We start from the raw sequence: 20,763 nt of genomic DNA, 5'->3' as shown, positions 1-20,763 counted from the left end.
CTTATGGAATTACTAATATAAGTATAACGATTAACTTAATCCTAAGGTTAAGAGAATTTATGCAGTGTGTGTGTGTGTGTGTGTGAGAGAGAGAGAGAGAGAGAGAGAGAGAGATCATTGTGGGACTATCCACGATCAAATATAAATCGATCTGCATCACGTCTCACTGTTTAGAACATACTTGTATTCCAAGGTTTAACGAGCCTATTGACAGGTAGTGGGAGTTATCGCATGAATGAATACTGCAATATTTCTTCAGATTTTGGTGTTACAATGCAAACAGCTGAAGCAAAGATGACATTTAAACCCAACAGAATTTGTATTGGAGGTATTGCAATTAATATGAAAAGCTTGTGGATGACCCGAAAGATTGTATCAACGTCATAATTACCTTCCGATTTATAACAGTGGACTCTTCTGGTTTGTTGATGGCAACGACATGCTGGGGACATCCAGTGAGTTCATGCGTTCGAAGGAAATCGAAGTCAGTACAAATAATGAATTGATTAGATATCCATTTTGATAAAGATACACCAAGAAGTATTCCTTAAACAAGTAAGTTGGACTCTGTATATTCATAGGCATATACCTTGGTAATTTCTCTCTCTCTCTCTCTCTCTCCCACACACACACACACACACACACACACACACACACACACACCGTTGTATTGGATGCATATTGTATAACAGAATGTCTTATTATAGCACTGTCATAAGAGCAGTATGTAGTTTCACTTGGTCAACTACCTTTGTTTAAAATGTGGGCGTGTCGGGTCAATTTCATAATAGTGACGTTTCGTTTTAAAATGTGGGTGTGTCGGATCGATTTCATAATAGTGACGTTTCTGTTTGAGATTTAACTGAAAAGAAGGTAAAACCAACTTTGCATACTGAACGAATCTGGGCGAGAAAAACAAATGTGTTTTCTAACTATAGCTTTCTGCTTTCTGATATAAACTTGAAATCAGTTAATGTGTTAACCAAGTTAGAGTTATTTAATTTTCCGGAATACCTTCTATAGAACCTGCAAGTTTAGAAACAGGCCTAGTAGAAACCTTTGAAGATAATCGGAAAAAGAAAAAAACTATGTTTGGTATGTAATTTTTTTTGTATGTCCTTCCGTCTTAACATTCCTTATAAACCCTAAAATACTTTATACCATTCAGGCACTGATTCTTGTACTATTAAAACACTTCGTACAAAGATACACATAAATTACGGTTTATAAATAAAATAGCAGAGAATAGAAAATACGCCTATATACGAGTCTTGACAGGTAGAACAACTACCACCGGTGGTAGGATAAAATTGTGCGGACGTAAAGGTACAAACTGCTACAAAGCTTCAGAGAAAATCGGATCTCTCGAGTTATTTTGTCTGGTTTATATATTGTGTGACGCGTAATTAGTTGCTTGACCCGACATGTTTTGTTCCATCTAGGTAACGCCTCGCTCCTCTGATAATTTTCTATAAAAGCAGTTGGCGGGTTGCAAGGGTCCATTGAAATCATCGATACGGTATGAGGGAAAAGGCGAACTGTTTTTTATGTTCATATCAATAGATTAGTACGCACTGTACCAAAACGTCATGTTAAGAGAATAACACACACAATCTCTCTCTCTCTCTCTCTCTCTCAGTATTTTTACATGTCGAACAGTATATCAGTATATCTAATGGAAGAACCCGGAAATATACCGGGGAGAACCATCGACCAATGGGAAGCTACTGGCAAGTATGATATATTTATTTCTCATTAAAGTTCTGCAGTCCGTTCAATTTAGCAATGCAACTTCTTATATTCCTTTGACAGGGCCGCAGAGAGCGATCACGGGTTCTGGGCTAAAAGAACACCAGGGCCTCTCCTAGTTCTTGTTCAAACAAAAAAATCTTTCATAAATTAAAACATATTGTTCGGCCATTGCCTCGGGGATATACCCCCCTTTTCACCCGTCTCTTGTCGGCCTTGTCCCTTGAAAGTATGTGTTGAAAATAATTATGTGCTTTTTTTAAAGGATATTTTTATGGTTATAAATGATCTGCTTTGAGGGCTCTTGCGTAAATTTAAATTAATTTGTGGCAAACTTATTTCTGAATTGTACTAATATTAGTACCTATACATCGTGGACGGTGTACTAACACTCTGTACGTTTCAGCCCACTATTGAAGAATTTTGAAGAAAATGTCCCTTACAGATACTGAAATCAATTCTATAGTCCGCTTGTTTAGTGCCAGAAATGATGCATATCATTGTAGAAATATGTGTAAAATATCGTTTACCTTCTTTTATTCTATATTTTTGTTTCCATCGTCTGCCATGTTCGTTCAACTGATAACTACGTCCGTTTTAGCCTCGTTTTTCCTGTACCATATAAGGACATTGCTGCCTTATTTGGAAACGTACACAGATCGTAATAAATATGGTATTCATTGAATAAAGTATCGTAGAATATCTATATATGGCATAAAATTTTTGTTTTAAAAGAAAACTCATTACCGCGAGAATCTCGTTTTATCTTTCATGGTCGACAAAGTACGGTTAGCGTAAATAGACCAATATAATTTACCTGATATAGCCTTAATATCATTATCATTAGCAAAACTCCCTGAAAAAATCATAGCTCTACTTAGGTTGTAGATTTTAACTACTGTCATCTTTTTGTCATTGACAATAGTTTAATTGCTCCATTGCAAAGTATAGGATTATATCGTAGCTATAAATAAATAAAAAACGACCTTGTAAGTGAAATGGTCCAAATCATGTCATCGAAAAGATTGATTATATATATATATATATATATATATATATATATATATATATATATATATATATATATATATATATATATATATATATATACAGTAATCACCGCCGTTTGTTAAGCTATGTCGAAAGTATTGATCGATTCAGCAGCAGGAAAGTTGTACAGACCTTTGCGTTTCGCCAAAATAAAGCTTCCTACGAGAACCTTCTCCGTAGAAGCCTCAGAAAGCAGAAATAACGCCTTCTACGGAAGCTAATTTTCGTGCATTTCAGACTAGGTGCATCGGTTGGTCGCGCCGGTGTGTTAGTAAATATAGCATCCGAGACAGGAAAAATAAAATTTAGCGAGATTTTTTTGTGTTATGTTTTTTGTTGTCTTTGGGGGCTGCTTTTCCCAATTTTATGTCGCATTAAAATAATATACTTGAAAATAATATGAGTCAGAAAACTAGCACAGTTGGAGAGCCTCATTCTGCCAGATTAGCGCGAGAACAATTAGCGGCACTAAAGAAACTTATCCCGGCAAAACAATTATTTAAGAAAAATGTCCGAACACACGAAGATACAGAATTCGGTATTGCCGAGGTATCGTCAAAATGGTTAAAGCCAGTTACTGAAACAACCGAGCGAGTCGTATATGGTGAGAAAAGAGATAAGGATATCATGAAAAGTGGAATTGTTCCCATGTTGAAAGGTACCGAGGAACAATCACGAGTATTACCGGAACGATTAGCAATACTAGCACAACAACGCAGGCAACAACCTGCAATTGGTTTTAAAATAAGTAAAGGAAAACCTGGAGTAGGAAAACCTAGAGTAGGAAAAGGGAAGTTTAATATTGAGAATTTAAGAGAAAATTTCAACGAGGCGGGATGGAAAATAATATCACAACCGCTCTCTACGCTGTATAGTAATATAGATCAATTTGGTCAATTTGCGGAAAATTATTTTGATGGTCGAGGAGAATATCTGACTGATAAAGGAAAAGGAAGATACACAAACCGTAAAAATTGGTATAGTATGTTATATAAAGTTTACACGGGAAACCCACAGTCAAGAGAAACGGATCCATCTTACAGAAGATTTTTAACAGCCGCAAAGGATACACATAACTATAATGTGCAACAAGCGAAAGAAGAAAAGCAACGAGCGAAGGAAGAAAAGCAACAAGCGAAAGAAAGAAGACGACAGGAGAAAGAAGAAAAGGCTAAAACTTCACGGAAGAGAGAAACAAAATTAAAAGAAGATATTCAACCACAGGAAGAAGATATTCAACCACAGGAATTAGGGGCCAGACCAAAGGAAGGGATTCAACCTCAGAAAAAGGAGAGAAAATCAAAAAAGAAAAAAGATAAAAGCGACCAGGAACCAATAGTTCAACCACAAGAAGAAGATATTCTAACATCTGAGCCGAGGGGGCTTCGAATGTTAACTGCTGAAGAAATGGACCCTTTTTCAAGAAAGAAGATTGATTATAGAAAACCCGCCGATTTTTATTTGAGAGAAGACAATATCGATGAACTCAAAGATGACGGCGAAAGATTATTTGTCGCTGCGAATTATATTCCAGAGAATTTAAATATGTATGTAAACGAAGATCACATTAAATCAGTCACACCAGGAGATTGGCCGGCGTTAATTTATTTTGGTAATTTAAGGAAGCCAATAAATATATACGATCACGAATATTTAAAATTTTTAGGGGAGGTTAGTGACTACAAAAAATTAGCAGGGATAAGAAGCCCATCACCTCCTGGATGCATAGAGGAATCAGATGTTTTTGTCCCCCGCTCATCATATACTCCATCAAAATATGGTATCATGAAACATGAGGCTTTTCCCCTCATGCCCTTCTCAAGTCCTTCACCACCGCCACAAGATCCCAAAATAGGAAGCGGATATACCATTTGCCCTGACAGCGTTGTCAACGATGTATCTCGCCTCGAAGTATTAATCGGAGGAAAACGAGCCGGAAATAACTCTCGTGAAATAATCAACGAGGCCTCCGATATTTGTCAGCGATTATTCCGCGGCGGTGTCATCAACTCCTACATTTACAAGGAGTTCATTGACGAACTCATCGATTAAAACAACACAATTGAAATAACATGATTGTTCACAAACATCAGCGCAGACCTAGACAGGTCCGCATAGTTAACTCTCGATTGCCTGTATATAAATGTATTCACGGCAATGGATTCGGCGACATCGTTAAAAGTTTCGTCACGCGGGTAGTCCCTAAAATAGGACCCGCAGCTAAGCAAATCGCGTCAAAGGCAATAGGAAAAATCGGCGAGACTGTCATCTCTGGTATCGGCAATTTGGCAACTAAAGGCTTCGATGCTGTCAAAAGTAAAATATCAAATTTAATGCGTAAAAAACAACCCGTCAAATTACCTAGCACCAGCGAAATGCCCCCCGAAGTCAGTAAAGCTATAAACGACGCAGCAAATAAAAAAATAAATGATCTGGCGCAGGAAGTTGCTAACGCAAATCTAGCAAGGGAAGTCGCAAATACAAGTTTTATTTCAGGTAGCGGTCTTCGTTTTAGATGAAAATCTTATTAATAAATGTTCGCACAAGTGTCAAATGAAGTGTTCGACATGGACGAGCCTGTAGGTAGAGACACATCCGTGCGAGATTTCCAGTATTTCTCGTATGACGCAGTGACGCCAAATACTGAAAATCGCCTGGAAATTCAAGTCCACGACACAACAAGATATTTTCTTCCATCTGAGGCATATATCGAAGTTACCGGGGAAATTCTTAAAACAGATAATACCATCTATGGAGCAGATTTTAAGGTCGGATTTGTTAACAACGGCATCATGGCATTATTCAAGAGCGCCACTTATATGATCGACGGAAGAGAGATTGAGTCAATTACCAATGATGTTGACTTAGCAACAACGATAATAGGCCTAGCTAGATACTCGGATGATTTTACCAGATCAGCTGGTCCCGGTATGATGTTTGCCAAAGATAATTCCGATCATCCCGAAAGTGATCCGTTTATCATCAAGAGACCGAGAAATCACGCTAATAATAATGACGCTGATGTCGAAGCAATTGTTACTAAACCCAATGAAAATTACAACATTGGATTTACCACGCGAAAATCTATGCTAATAACAGATCGCAGAAGATTCTCTTGTGCTATTCCGCTATCCCACATATTTGGATTTTGCAGACATTTCAGGAAAATTATATACGGAGCAAAGCATACCGTAACATTTGTTAGAAAAGGAAATAGCGACGATGCTATCTGGCGAGGATTTACTATCGATGCCGCTACTGGTTTGCGACATGCCAATGATGCCGCTAATAATACCGGTCGGGTAAATTTACTCAAATTTACCTTGTGGATGCCAACGATAACTCCATCAATAATCGAGGAAGAAAAATTATTATCATTCATGAACCAAGGCGGTAAATCTGTCATGTCATGGCTGACAACAACAACAGATTCCATAAATACCAATATTGATGGTGATTTTACCTGGCGTATTGCATCGCAGCAGGGTACCTCCGCACCTAGGCATATCTTTATCGCTTTTTTGAACATGCGAAGATATGATCAAATACGCAGCCACATGATATTTGATAATATCAACGCAACAAATGTGTCTCTGAGAGTAAATGGACAACAAGAACCATCCGAGGAAATATCGATTGATTTTCCCAACTATTCTACGTCCCGCGCATATCATCGCTTGTTAAGTTTCATGGGTCGCGATCAAAATATCGATACCGGATTGCAAATATCACAGCTGGATTTTAATAAACTTTATCCTATCTATTACTTTTCCCTGGAATATCTCGATTTGGTAAAGCAATCTGTTGTTGATATCCATTTCAAAGCCAGAATTCTCACGGGAAATAATTTATATAAAGCAGTTGCGGTGATTCTCAGCGATAGAACAATGATCTTGGAAGGCATCAGCGGTAGAATGAGAATTATCGACGCTCCTGTTGAGAAAATGTAACAAAAACCTAGATTTTCTAAATTTAGATTAAACGATTATTAATATGCCATACGAACACGTCAGCGTAACTCTGACCCCGGGTCAGATGAAAAAACTCCAAACAGCAACAGCAAAGCGATGCGGTACGAAATTAACCCTGAAAAATGATCAAATTCAGGGCGGACCTAACAAACTGTCGCTAACTAAAAATCAACGTGAACGATTCACCAAAGCAAAATCAGCGAATTCCGGCGTTCATGTGAATCTTAGTATAGGTGCCATCAGAGACATGGTCAAAACGGGCGGAATTTTCCCTCTGCTAGCCGCTATTCCCGCGTTAATAGCAGGTGCAAAAGCGTTAGGGTTAGGTGCGGTTGGAGCCGCAGGTGCTAAATTAGCGCATAAAGTAATGGGAGGGCGATACGGTAAAAAAAAGGGAAGCGGCCTCTATCTAAGACGACCTCCCATGTACGGATCCGGCCTTTATCTAAGACGACCCCCGTACGGATCCGGTCTGAAATTAGCCTACCAGCCTCAAATTTAGATTTATTCAACGAAGCAAAGAATAAAAAAATAAAATTTTTCAGAGGCGTATTTATGCGGGATCAACTACCAGAAAAACCAAACCCCACCGAGACAGGAATAATAAATCTCGATTCAAATACCGGCCCTGGCACACACTGGGTCGCATACGCGATTAATCCTCGCGAAGTTGTTTACTTTGACTCGTACGGACTAGCGCCACCAAACGAATTTATCAATTACGTGTCAAAGTTAAATATTCCAATTGGTATTCGACACTTCCGACGCAGACGTTAATGGATCCACCGATATGCGGTCCTGAATCAATTAATGTCCTTGATGCAATTTCAAAATCATCCGACCCGTATCATAGGATCGTATTTAAATACGCCGTAGATAAATATCATGGTTGATATTTACGGTAGATTTATCTACAGGAAGAAGGAAGCAGAAGTGACTGACGTCGATCTATCAAAGTTCGCCACAAGGGATGATATTAACAATCTTCTATCGCTGTCAGAAGTGGATCCTGGCGAAGTTGCTGTTTTTCAGAGCCGCGAAGGAAGATTACAAACAAGCAACGTGAAAATAACTGATATAATCAAGCGAGACGAATATAACGATCGCATTAATCAATTTACTAGCCTGTCAGATTCGGTATCAAAATCCATCGCTGATATTATAGCGAAGTTACCCCTGAAGGCTAATATCGCGGATGTGGAAAAAAAGGACAACGAGCTATCAGCAACGTTGCTTCTAAAGGCCGATAAAACATTACACGACGATCTTCAGGACAGAATGACAAAAAGACTTAACAGGCTAAATAACGACCTTAAAAAACTCGACGATGCCTTAGCTAAATTTAGCAAAAAATTTGAGGATGATATAAAAACATCCAGCGATACTTCCTCCGCCGCAAACGAACTAGCAAAGAAAAAAGCTGATCAAGCATCGCATGACGATCTTAGCGATAAAGTAAGAAAAATCAACGAGGATATTACTAATATTCTCGCCGATATTACCGAAATAAATATCGTAATGAGTCAGAAAAGCGATAAAACATCGCACGACGATCTCAGCGAGAAAACAAAAAAAAATCAACGAGGATATTGCTAAAATCAACGATGAAATTTCCAAGACGCGTGATTTGGCGCCTCAAAAGGTTGATGTATCGTCGTATGACGGAGAAATTCGAGATTTAAGTGCGAAACTTCTTGACGCAACTACAAAAATTAGCGATATTAACACAAAAATATCGTCAATGAATCTTCCAAAATTGGCGCGTTTTCACGTGCCAGATCAGGTGGTAACAAAAAATCTTCCTTGCCATGTACCATTTGTGTTTAGGACACGGAATTTTATTTGGACACCCGTGTTTGATAGTTTTATTTTTGAAGTGCCAATTACTGGTATATATCGAATATATGTAATCTCCGAGATAAAATTCAATATAATAATAGAACGTGGCGGTAAAATCCATGAATTTTACCCTGGATTTTTTATTATTTCGCTAAGTGAAGATAGCGACCAAATATTTATTCTGGAACCACCAGATAGATCCGTCACAGAACCAGTGAATTATTTTGTAATTTTCGAATTTTTATCGACATTGCATAATATTGGTCAATTCGAATCAACTACAATTGTTGAGATAGGTAATGTCCAACCGGTTGGATAATTGTTGAGATAATTAACTAATAAATGACCGCATCGGATTACGTTACAATCAGGCGCGTTCATGGCAGGATTCGCTAAAAAAACTCCTCAACGAGTATCAGGTAAAAATAAAGAAATATCAGCGTAGATTAGTTACCATCGATGTTGCCGTGTACGCGGTAAGTGCAATAGTCGCCGGTGCAGGAATAATCTTATCCGCGGTAACAACAATCGCGCCGATCGTTGCAACGATAATAATCTCATCGACAACAACAATCGCTGGTGTTCTCAATATCATCGCGAAAAAAATATCCTCGTGCACGAATGAGAAATTGTCTCTATACACGAGTAAATTATCCCAGGTCAACGAGGCGTATTCGAAATTATCGTCGCTGCTTTCTGAGAGTCTCAACGACGGCGTTATATCCGATCTAGAATTTTCTGTGATGGTAAATATCTACTCCGAGATTGAACAAATGAATATCAATAACGTCGGAACTAACTCAAATCGTGACAAACACGACACCGCCGATAACGACACTGATATCGGCAAGCTCAACCAGGCCAGAATTTAGTATCGATTTTCCAACACCAATTAGCGTTAAAGAAATTGCGCTGTCACAGTTACGCGTCTATAATAGTTGGCCCAATGTTAGGTCGAAATCATTTGGTAGATTATCATCGAATAATTCGTTTGTTTTTGCCAATAAAAACCGTCCCGATGGAACTCCCGATTGGATCGTCGTTGGCATACCAACAGGCAGTTACGAAATTGAGCAACTAGATAAGGAACTTACCAGCAGAATATCAAATATAACCGGCGATGCTACTCCAGGAATAAAAATATCCTCGCACGATCCAACGTTGTGGTCGATAATCGAAGTAAAATCGCCATATATCGTTGATATTTACCAGTCATCGATTAGGACCATATTAGGTTGGCCCGAAATCGCACCTCTGGAAAAACCAGAAAAATCTGATTTTATTATTCCAGGTTGCAACGAAGAAGCTCCTCCAGAACTACCGGAGCCAAAAAAATCAGATTTTACCACCGACGAAGGATGGTACGGAGATATCAAACACAAGCCTTTGATCCACAGCGCCATCAACCTCATGAATAACCACAAATTTAACCTGGTAATGTTCGCTTTTACTTTTAGGGACGAAAGAATTCTCTCGTGGTTGCCTCTTCCTAAAATTCCCCCCGGTGTGAAAATCTTCGACGCTACCAATATTAACAGGACAATATTCCCCATAGACGGTATCTTGGTAAGAAGAACCCTCGACGAATTTATTCAAGAACATAAATTACAATTAAATTTACTACGAGAATCCTTTCATGAATGCATCTTAAATAAATCAGGTTCATGTAGCGAAATTATCGGACGCGTGAAGATTTTAAATCAACTCACGAATGATGTTGAATATTATCATGGTATGTTCATTCGGGCGATAATCGACGATATATCAATTGCCGATTATGTTCTTCCTATTAGCAAATTCGAGTTGATCAAAAATTCAGGAGAAAAACAAAAATTCATGAGAGTATTTGGATTAACCGAGGAAACGCTACCAAATTTCAAATTTCCCGATTATGATGTTGATGAAATGAGAAAATCCGTCACTGATACCATCGATGATTTATTTCCGAAATTACATGCCGCGTGGACTAAAAAAATACAATCGGAATCCATTCTCAAACATAATAATGATCCTGCCGGGCAAGGGCGGCATATCTCGCCAGGTATCGTTAACATAACGGAAGTTATCGCGATTTATCTTCACGCGGATGTCGTCGAAGGTAGCTACAACGTAGATTCGTCTGTGTCAGAGCAGGCACAGCAGGGATTTATCTTATATTCGTTTTCACCTAGCGCCTCTCCGGGTTTTTTGATAATAAAAGAGCCAGTAAATCCGTTTTATCTGCGATGTCACAATCGATTATTATCGAAGATAAATTTCAAACTGACGGATCAAAACGGAAATTTGCTTGATATACGCGGGGAAACGTTAAGTATCAATTTGCTGGTAAGATCATAGAATCAAAGATTCTTAAATCTCTCCACGGGAAGAAAACAGGCCAAAAAAATAAATAAAAACCAGCAGATTTTTCAAAATTAATAAAAAAATTTAATTTTGATGGGGTAAATACCCCTCAAATTGTGCAATTTATATATTTTTATGTTTTTGATGGGGTAAATACCCGTCAAATTGAGCAATTTATATATTTTTATGTTTTTGATGGGGTAAATACCCGTCAGAAATAAGAAAATTGCACAATTTCAGTAAAATAATTATTTTGGTAAATAATAAAAAAAATATAATAAAAATCAGAAAAATTAAGAAAATTGTGTAATTTTATGTTTTTGATGGGGTAAATACCCGTCAAATTAAGAAAATTGTGTAATTTTATGTTTTTGATGGGGTAAATACCCGTCAAATTAAGAAAATTGTGTAATTTTATGTTTTTGATGGGGTAAATACCCGTCAAAATTAAGAAAATTACACAATTTCAGTAAAATATTAAAAAAAAAAAAAATTTTGTTTTTTTTTGTGATAAAATCTTCAGAATCTTTCAAGAATCGGAAGATTCCTTGACTCAAGAGTCTTTGACTCTGCTTTCATCGACCAGCTTTTTTAGCTGCCTGACACGCGAGCTGGTAATTTTTCTTGACTCGTATTCGTCTGATAAACTCGACCTAACTTTTTCTACCAGCGTCGATAATTTAACAAAATTCGCGATTTGATTATCGCTGACGGTCGCAAGTGATTGATACATCGCAATCTGGATTTTCTTTATAAACTTATATTCTGACGGTAGCGTGTATCTGTATTCGAGCTTCCCTTGAACAATCGTCTCAAATTCGGACCGGATTTTACCCGCGTCCAAATCCGAGGATAAATTTACGTTTTTTTTCAGATCCTCGATGGCTTCGATGATGTTATTTACGTTTTCTTCGTCCATTATATAAATTTTTGTAATATTTAATTAATTTTCAAAAATCTTCGATTTCACTTTCTGAATCTGAAATTATCGGAATATAGTAAAACTCGATCCACTCGCCAAATAGATATGAGAATGTTGCATTTTGAATTTTTTCTGCCACTCGCCGCACCGAGACTATATTAATACCGAAGTATCTTGCAGCGGCCCTCATCGATGTAAATGCAAGTTCCTCGCTTGTTTCTTTATTTATTGATTTAACCGCCTTAGCTATTTGCGGTCCGCCGGTATTGCCGGATCTGCAATTTTCACTCTGAGTTACCGCTCGAAGATTAAATAATTTATTATTAGCTTTATTTCCATCGATATGATCGATAACGAGACCGATTTCTATTGGTCCGTTGAAAACCTCGAATACAAATCTGTGATTACAATAGCTTGTACATCTTCGTTCTTTGTTTTTGTTGATGGTAAATCTGAGATATCCAAATCTATCAACTTTACCAACACGATTCTTTGTTTTAATATGCCTAACGATACCATCCGATGATGCCTCGTATCCCATGATCGTAGGATGAGATTTAAACTCGCATGTCATTGTTGTTTCTGGAGTTGTTGATTTTGGATTCATATATAATAATTATATGTCTAAATCGTTATTTGCCTTGAATCGATTAATATAATCTTCTTCACATGTTATAACCGACGAGGATCTTTTTTCATAATACCGACGCAATTCTCGATAATTTTTTCCTCCGCAGGCTAAACACAATCGAGTTTTTCCTCGCGTGCCAACTTGACAAACTAAGCAACGTTGTGGTCCTTTACTACCACGCCGAATCGCGTGTATATGAGCGCCGCAATAATCGCCTCTACAAGATTTATCACAGAATTTTGTTGAACCGATTAGTATCCATTTGCAATGCATTATTATAATTTAAACATTTGTCTAAAATATAATCATGGATGCATTTGATCTTGATGAGGCAGAATATATTATACCTGAAGTTGATCGGGCCAAGAGAGAATTTTTCGACGATGGAGCGATTCACACTTGGTCGACTTGGAAAACGAATTCCATCGATGCTACGATGAATCTGGAACGAGCCAAGAAAATAATCGAGCACATAAAAACCGAGCATAAGGAAGAGCGATTTATCTTTGGAATAAAATTTATCGCACAAATGCCCGACGATACTTGGATTATTCGTGATAAACGAGATCCAGTGCGTGGCGGTAAGAAAAATGTTGTTCTTGATAAAAACTCTAAGCATGGATTGTTACTGGGGATCGACGGTCCCTATTACGCTAGGGCATATCCATCTAGTGCAGTTGTTTATGGTATTTACCGGCTAAATAACAACCCGGACGTGAAAAATCTACCTGCGATGAAAGAATCATCGATGATAAATTGCGTGGCTGAGCGTGTCATCGAACATATGAAAAACGCTCGACGTGGATCTGGTTTGACCCAGTTGAGGCTGAATAAAATTAACGCATGGGCAAAGACTGTCGCTGATGGTGCATCTGTGGACGATGTAGCTGCGTTGAGCAAGAAACTTAAGTTTCCAATTACCGTGAAAACGTTATCGGGAGAAATATTATATTCATCGTCGTATAGATCTCGAGGAGCGCCAATCGAGATTGTCGATCACAACTCCCACGCGTGGTCGCAGTCGGTAATGATATTTCCACGAGATCGTGTGGTTAAATTTTATCCTGTAGATGCCGCAAAGGACAATTCCGATGCCATGTTCAGATTTATCAAAAAATTAAGCGCATCTGATCCAATATCGATATGGTTATTCTCGAGCGAGGAAAGATACGATCAATTTATTTTGCCATGCGGAGATATTTACCGGGATGAGATATTACATGAGTCGATGAAAAATCTCGCGGTGAAATATTCGTCGAATCCCGATCAGCTACTAACGAATTGCTTTACGATTCCGTCTGTGGCCGCTCATGCCGCTAGAGAGAAAAACTCGTGGAAACCTACAAGGAACGAATTCCTCGCTGATATTCAACTTAGCTGTATCGAATACGGCCATGGCGGATTGTGGAATACCAAATACAATTTCGAAGATATGATCTCCGTTGACATAAGCGCGTGTTATCCTGGAAGTTTCCTCGGATATGGCGATTGTGCAGATTATTTTGCTAAATTCGGCCATCCTACCAGCGAGATGACAAGAGTAGCGATTAACGGACCGTTGCCTGATTTTGCCATAACCGGATTCGCTTGTGTTACGTCATTCGAGTTTGCTGAAAATTTGCATAAAATTTGCTATATTTGGTTTGGTAGGCATTTCTCTCAGCGCCGTTGGGTTCCTACGGTGTTGTTGAGATATATGCTAGATTCGTCGATGTTAGTATCGTTGACAGTGAGCGAGGCGATTATATTGTATAGAAAGCAGACCGATGTGTGGTTGCCGACGGACTGTGACAACGCGAAAGATATCGGAAGAAAGATAATTGGTAAATTTACTCAAGGTGGATCTGTTGATCATAAACACCGACACGCTAGATTATTTATCAACGACGCCGAGATGGATTTTATTATCGCCGATACGGTATCACGAGGAATATTCTGCAACAGAGAGAATATTATCATTGACGGAGCGAAGTTAGGTACCGTGATTAGCTACCTTGACGGAGAATCGGCGCAATATACACATTTGCGGTCGTCGATGCTCGCTTATGTAAGTATAAATTTACTCTCGATGATAAATACATTTTCTGATATCGCGGTAAGAGTCGCGACGGATTCATTTTATATCGATAAAAAATACCAATACAGGCTGGAAAATTTAATCACCGATGGTAGCTCATGGGGAACTTGGAGGATAAAAAACGAAGATATTCTAGATTATTGCGAAGACGCCGATGTTGAAGATTGTGATAAATTTCATCGAGATAAATTTGAAGATTTTTCCAAAGCCGCATCTGCATTTGACCCAATTTCACGCAGTAAATTCGTTTACCTAAATGGACCTGGCGGTAGCGGTAAAACAACGCGAGCAATAAATTTATTTGCAAATTCTGACATGATCGTGTTGACTCCGACTCACAGATTAGCACGAGAAATAAAGCAACGCGGAGTTGGTTCTTGCACATATCACAGTTATTTCAAGTACAGCGGTGGATCATGGGATTCGGCTCGCATGGGAAATAAATATATCAATAAGATTATAATATTTGATGAGATTTGCACAGTGAATTTGGATATATTAAAATCGATCTTGGCTTGGCTGGAAGGGAAAAATACCGCCGTGATAATGTGCGGAGATCACGGCCAACCTGATCCTATCGATGGTGAATCGCCTCACGAATGGCTCAGAAACTTCGTTGATTATTATGAAGAAATCGACGCCGATTATAGATCGACTTATATTTTACTGACCGAATTTAAAAAATTGATTCGACTACAACCGAATAAGATTCAGTGTGACGTAATGAGAAGAATAATCGACGAGACTCCGATGAACGATTTTCTAAATTTGTGGCGTCCCGATCATCTAATCGTTGCTAGTAGAAAAATTATTCGTGATATTATTCAGGAAATGTTATTCAAGCTGCATTGTGAGAAATTTCCAACACTGCAGGTACCGTTATGCTATAGGCCAGCTAATACTAGGCGACAAAATATTAATATTATTTTGCCATGCGGAGAGGAAAAGATTTTGGTCCTAAATGATATTATCTTTGTTGATATTAGTCTCGTTAATGACGCGATAAATGCAGAAAAATCGCCATGGAAACTAGGATACGCAACAACGATACACTCGTCGCAGGGATTGACCGTAGATGGTCAAGTTTGGATCGTCGATGACAGAATATCTTGGTCAAATTTGGTATATTTAGCCGTGTCGAGAGTAAGAAAATTATCCCAACTAGGACGAATTCGAGTAAATTACATCAGTGATGCTGGCGGTAGTTGAGTATCTTCTGATACTATTTGTAATTCTTCTTTGGTAAATCCGCGTTGAGGCGCTAACGAATCTAGAATATAAATAGCTGGTCTTCCTGACGTTCTTGTAACGGCAGATATTTTGTGCGTTGTAACGCTCCAGGTTGGGTCGGTTGCTCTTTTTCTGCCTCCTTCAGCCTCGCCTTCTTTATACAAATATCTGACCGTGACACTACCTAGTACAGGTTGAATTGTGGAATCTCGCTTCAAAGGTATATTCGATTTTGTAATTGCAATTGCAGGTTTCATTGCTATTGTTCGAGTTACTTCGTTATTTAACGCGTTAATCACATGAGGCAATCTTGATACCCAATCGTGAGATCGATTATTCTGAATAAATTCACGCGCGTACTGGTATCCGAATAATCGTTCTGCAAGCGTTTTATTGAATCTTTCGACGATAGCTTGATTGTGATGAACACCTACAATACCGCGACGGATTTTAACATTATTTTTATTCATTAATGAAGTAACCGCGCCAAGAAATTCTCGACCTGGATCAACCTGGAGAAGATTCGGCCATGTTAACGGGGATCGTGAATAAATTTCGTTAAATGCCTTGGCAATTTCTGTTGCTGTTTTATTCGATAATGGCTCGGCTTCTTTATACCTGCTGGCGATATCAACGACTGTCAAAACGTATTTGTATGTGACGCCGTCAACGGTATCGTGAGGAAGAAACATAAGATCCGCCTGATGAACTTCATTAGGGACACTGACAGTGAAACTTGCATATGGTATTTTCTTAGGCGGAGGAAGATATATTTGCCAAATTGCCTGTTTCGATAACCACGATTCAGCGACGGATTGTTTTACCTTAGCGGCTTTAGCGAGTTTGGCAATTGCTGATTTTCCTCGCCAGAATCCTCGCGGAGAATAATATATCTGCTCCATTATTATTTACCAGCGCCGAGTACTAATTTACCTTTCATTGCGCCTTTTATCAACCAAGTTGCCAATTTTTCTTTGAAACTTTTGTCAGGAATCGCGTTTAGTGCGTGAATTAGCCTGATATCAGCGAGATGTCTCTGTTGCAAATCCCCGCTGCGATATGCGAGATCGTGGTAGTAACAAGCGCTATCGATGGCGTTTACTGGATCTTCATTTTGTTTTGGTTGGTTATTATCGTCGAGTCTTATATCGAGTCTTGTTCCGGGTCCACGGTAATTGTACCCTGGCAGATGCTTTTCTCCGGGATATTTCGCCCAGGGCAACCCAGGTAGATTTTTCATGGAGGCGGCAATGTCTCCTCCGGTTCTAGTTTTTTTTTTAACGAATCTGAACTTGCGTGTCTTGCAAACTTTGCATTCTCCTGCAATTGCGTTTCTGTTATTGCGTGTAACGATTTCGGTTGGATTTAACGTAGCTGTGTGCGTGCGGCACTTAACACAATATAAATCCATGTATTCTAGTAACATGAATGTAATTGATTTTTCAGCCACGAAGCGACGCGAGCAGGTGAAACATCACGCGGTATTACCGAATTCGATTAGAATGATAATAATTGGCCCATCAGGATCAGGTAAGACGCAATTGTTGCTAAATTTATCATGCGATGGCTAAAATGGGATAAATTGTATTTGGTTGCACCATCCGTTGATGATCAACGCTGTTATCAAGTGTTAAAGGAATTTAGTGACAATACCGACGAAGGCACAATCGAATTCATCACAGACATAAATGAGGCTCCATCCGTGGAGAATTTGGACGGCGATGTTAATAATCTTGTTGTTTTCGACGATGTTATGCTGGACAAGCAGACCAACCCGGCTAGGATATTCTCGCCTGGCAGACACAAGAACACCGATGTTATTTTCGTGACACAGAGATATACGCAGATTCCAAAGGTGATTAGGGACAATTGCAATATTTTATCGGTGTTCAATGGCGTAGACACGCTGAGAAATATCCATCAGACCTGGTGTAACGGCGACATGGACATAAATAAGTTTAAAAATTTGTTCAGCCGCGCTCAGGCAACGCCGCACGGGTTTATTACGATCAATCTTCATGATCCACGCAGTCGGTATCGAATTGGTCTTGATCAAATTTATTCATGAAAGAGCAGCCCCCCCATGCAACAAAAAAATTAACACAAAATATTATTCCCGGTAATTTATTTTTCCTGTCCTGGACGCTATATTTACTAACACACCGGCGCGACCAACCGATGCATCCGGTCTGAAATGCACGAAAATTAGCTTCCGTAGAAGGCGTTATTTCTGCTTTCTGAGGCTTCTACGGAGAAGGTTCTCGTAGGAAGCTTTATTTTGGCGAAACGCAAAGGTCTGTACAACTTCCCTGCTGCTTCGATTCATATACAAAGCAGATACATTTCTGAATAAAACACGGTCTTCTCGGAGAAGTTAACAAAAGTGCTCATTTCATGCTTATTATACATTTTGTAATTGAAATAACGTAAACCATGGTCTCATCTGACGCAAACTTACACTACGTATCGACTGTTTCCAGGGCGACAAACACTATATTAATTATCAATCCTCGAGGCTTATGCATTTGGTTTCTTGGTATAACATCGTTGACGTTTATGTCACACGAATGTCTCTACGATTTTAAGCACAGTTAATTTGTTCTAGTTCATTCACTTTCAGTTAAATGATAGGGTTAATTGTGAACATGGAAAATGTTGTTGTTGTTGTGGGGTTTAACGCCATTTTTCAGCACAAGACAGGCTATACATGGCGGCCAGTATTAATGGTGGAGGAAGAACCCGGGAAAACCCCGGAAAGAACCACCGACCCTCGAGAAGCTACTGGCAAGCTTTCTCACATACCCACATTGGCTGAATCTTAGACTCGAACCGCCGCAGACAGAGGTGAGATGGCAGTGATCCGTAACGAAGAGCGCTTTAGACCACTCGGCCACTCGGGGCCCCAACATGGAAAATGAATAGACACTTAATTTTCTAATGTGTACAGATCAGTGGATGATTTTCATACCGGGAAGAACATAACTGAATAGAACAAAACTCTAAACTGTTATTAATAATAAAAGTAAATCTCAGGCCACAAAAAACCTTATCATTTTTCGTGATCCAATAATTAAAACAATAGGTTTCCTCTTTATAGTTCTGAGTAAAGCACGTGAGTAGAATACTTTTCTTAAGTTCTAGGGTGCTTCTTAAAAATTTAATATGCAAATTTTCAATACTTGTGTTACTTTGAAATCCTCAGACGTCACACCCGTATAAATGGGGAGTATAGCGTGATCGAAAAGATTCAATTGCAGGTCTTATGCGAAAACTGGAGTATCAGAGATTTTGGTAAGGAAAATTCAGGGCGTTTCTAGCTCGATCAATGTTGCATTTAATTGACTTAACAAACCTTCGGATTTTAGAAGATAAAATGTTAGATCTAAGTATTCTAATTCGGCACATAATGTTTATTTGATTATCGCCAATCGTAAGGAACATACTGTTTATTTGATTATCGCCAATCGTACGGCACATAATGTTTATTTGATTATCGCCAATCGTACGGCACATAATGTTTATTTGATTATCGCCGATCGTAAGGCACATAATGTTTATTTGATTATGCCAATCGTAAGGCACATAATGTTTATTTGATTATCGCCAATCGTACGGCACATACTGTTTATTTGATTATCGCTGATCGTAAGGCACATAATGTTTTATTTGATTATCGCCAATCGTAAGGCACATAATGTTTATTTGATTATCGCCAATCGTACGGCACATACTGTTTATTTGATTATCGCCAATCGTACGGCCCATAATGTTTATTTGATTATCACCAATCGTAAGGCACATACTGTTTATTTGATTATCGCCAATCGTACGGCACATAATGTTTATTTGATTATCGCCAATCGCACGTCTATATTTGTCACCGTTTCGTGTGCCAAAAATCAAAATCTTTGTGTGTTTTTAAAAAATTTGATACTCAACTTTCATAGCTTCTAGTATTGTTAAAACAAATTTGAATTATGTTGGAAATACGTTTCCTCATTATAAAAATTAACAGTGTCATTGGCATAAAGAAGTATAAAGATTTGACGGAAAAAAGCGTATAGTGATCAGATAAAACAGATAAATGTAACTGCACACTAGTGCACCCATTTTCCAACAGATATCTTTCTAAGTCGTTTAGATAAATGATAAATAAGATTGTCTAACAGGTTAATCTACAGCTCTATACTGCAAAAATTGTCGACAATGCTACACAAATTTGTAAAAGCCCAGAAAAATTTCATCTTGCAAGTTTTTAAAATTTCAGAAAGAGCGTGAAGGCAAAATATATGATTTATAGTTGAATACCCTAATCTGAATCCGACTTTGTTTTCTTTAATAACATCGTGAAAATCGAAAACCTTCTGAAGTCTTTTTTGAAGAACGGATGTTAAAGGTTTACTAAAGTAGCTCAAAATCTTGATAGGTCTATAATTTTCATGTTAGCACGGGTCCCCTTTCCCATTATTAATTAACCTGCTTATTATTTCAAGCCAAGCGACTGGAATCAGACCCATGTCCGATATTATATTAGAGACAAAAAGGATTAGCATGCCACAGGTGCATTTAATATGTTCGCTTAATACATTATTATTCATTATTATTCTCAAGACATTTGATACAATTGATAATTCCTGACTCAGCAATTGCTTAATTAAGAATCTCATCGTTGTCATCTATTGTAATATTTATATCGTCTTCCGAATATTTTTTCAATTCCATTTTCAATATTTTTTGTTCTTTAAAATTCATTGAATTCTTCAAGGTTAACATTTTCCACAGCTTCCTTTCCTAGATTATTTAGTATTTCCCAATAAACCTTTGCTGTTTTACCTTTCATTTTCAGCAATTTACTTTCGCGTAAAACTAGTTTCATTGTTTATATAAACGTCTTAGGTTTTTTGTAGATTTTATTTGCGTCGACATGGTTTATTCTATTTGTATGCGTTTG

The 20,763-nt window shown here is 38.2% G+C and overlaps 1 protein-coding gene across 1 annotated transcript in view; it reads left to right on the top strand.

Annotated features, from left to right (window-relative positions):
* Positions 1-356: 356 nt before the first annotated feature.
* LOC149784713 (uncharacterized) overlaps positions 357-20,763 on the top strand; it is a 70,589-nt gene continuing 50,182 nt past the window's right edge. Inside the window, exon 1 of the mRNA XM_089932741.1 lies at positions 357-555. The gene's annotated coding sequence lies outside the window, so the exon portion shown is untranslated. The remainder of the gene's footprint in view (positions 556-20,763) is intronic.

The sequence above is a fragment of the Sinohyriopsis cumingii genome, chromosome 14, assembly GCF_028554795.1.
Source record: "Sinohyriopsis cumingii isolate HCF-2022 chromosome 14, ASM2855479v2, whole genome shotgun sequence".
Lineage (NCBI taxonomy): Eukaryota > Metazoa > Mollusca > Bivalvia > Unionida > Unionidae > Sinohyriopsis > Sinohyriopsis cumingii.
Note: the sequence above shows the minus strand (reverse complement) of the source record. Positions and strands in the feature narration are given on the sequence as shown.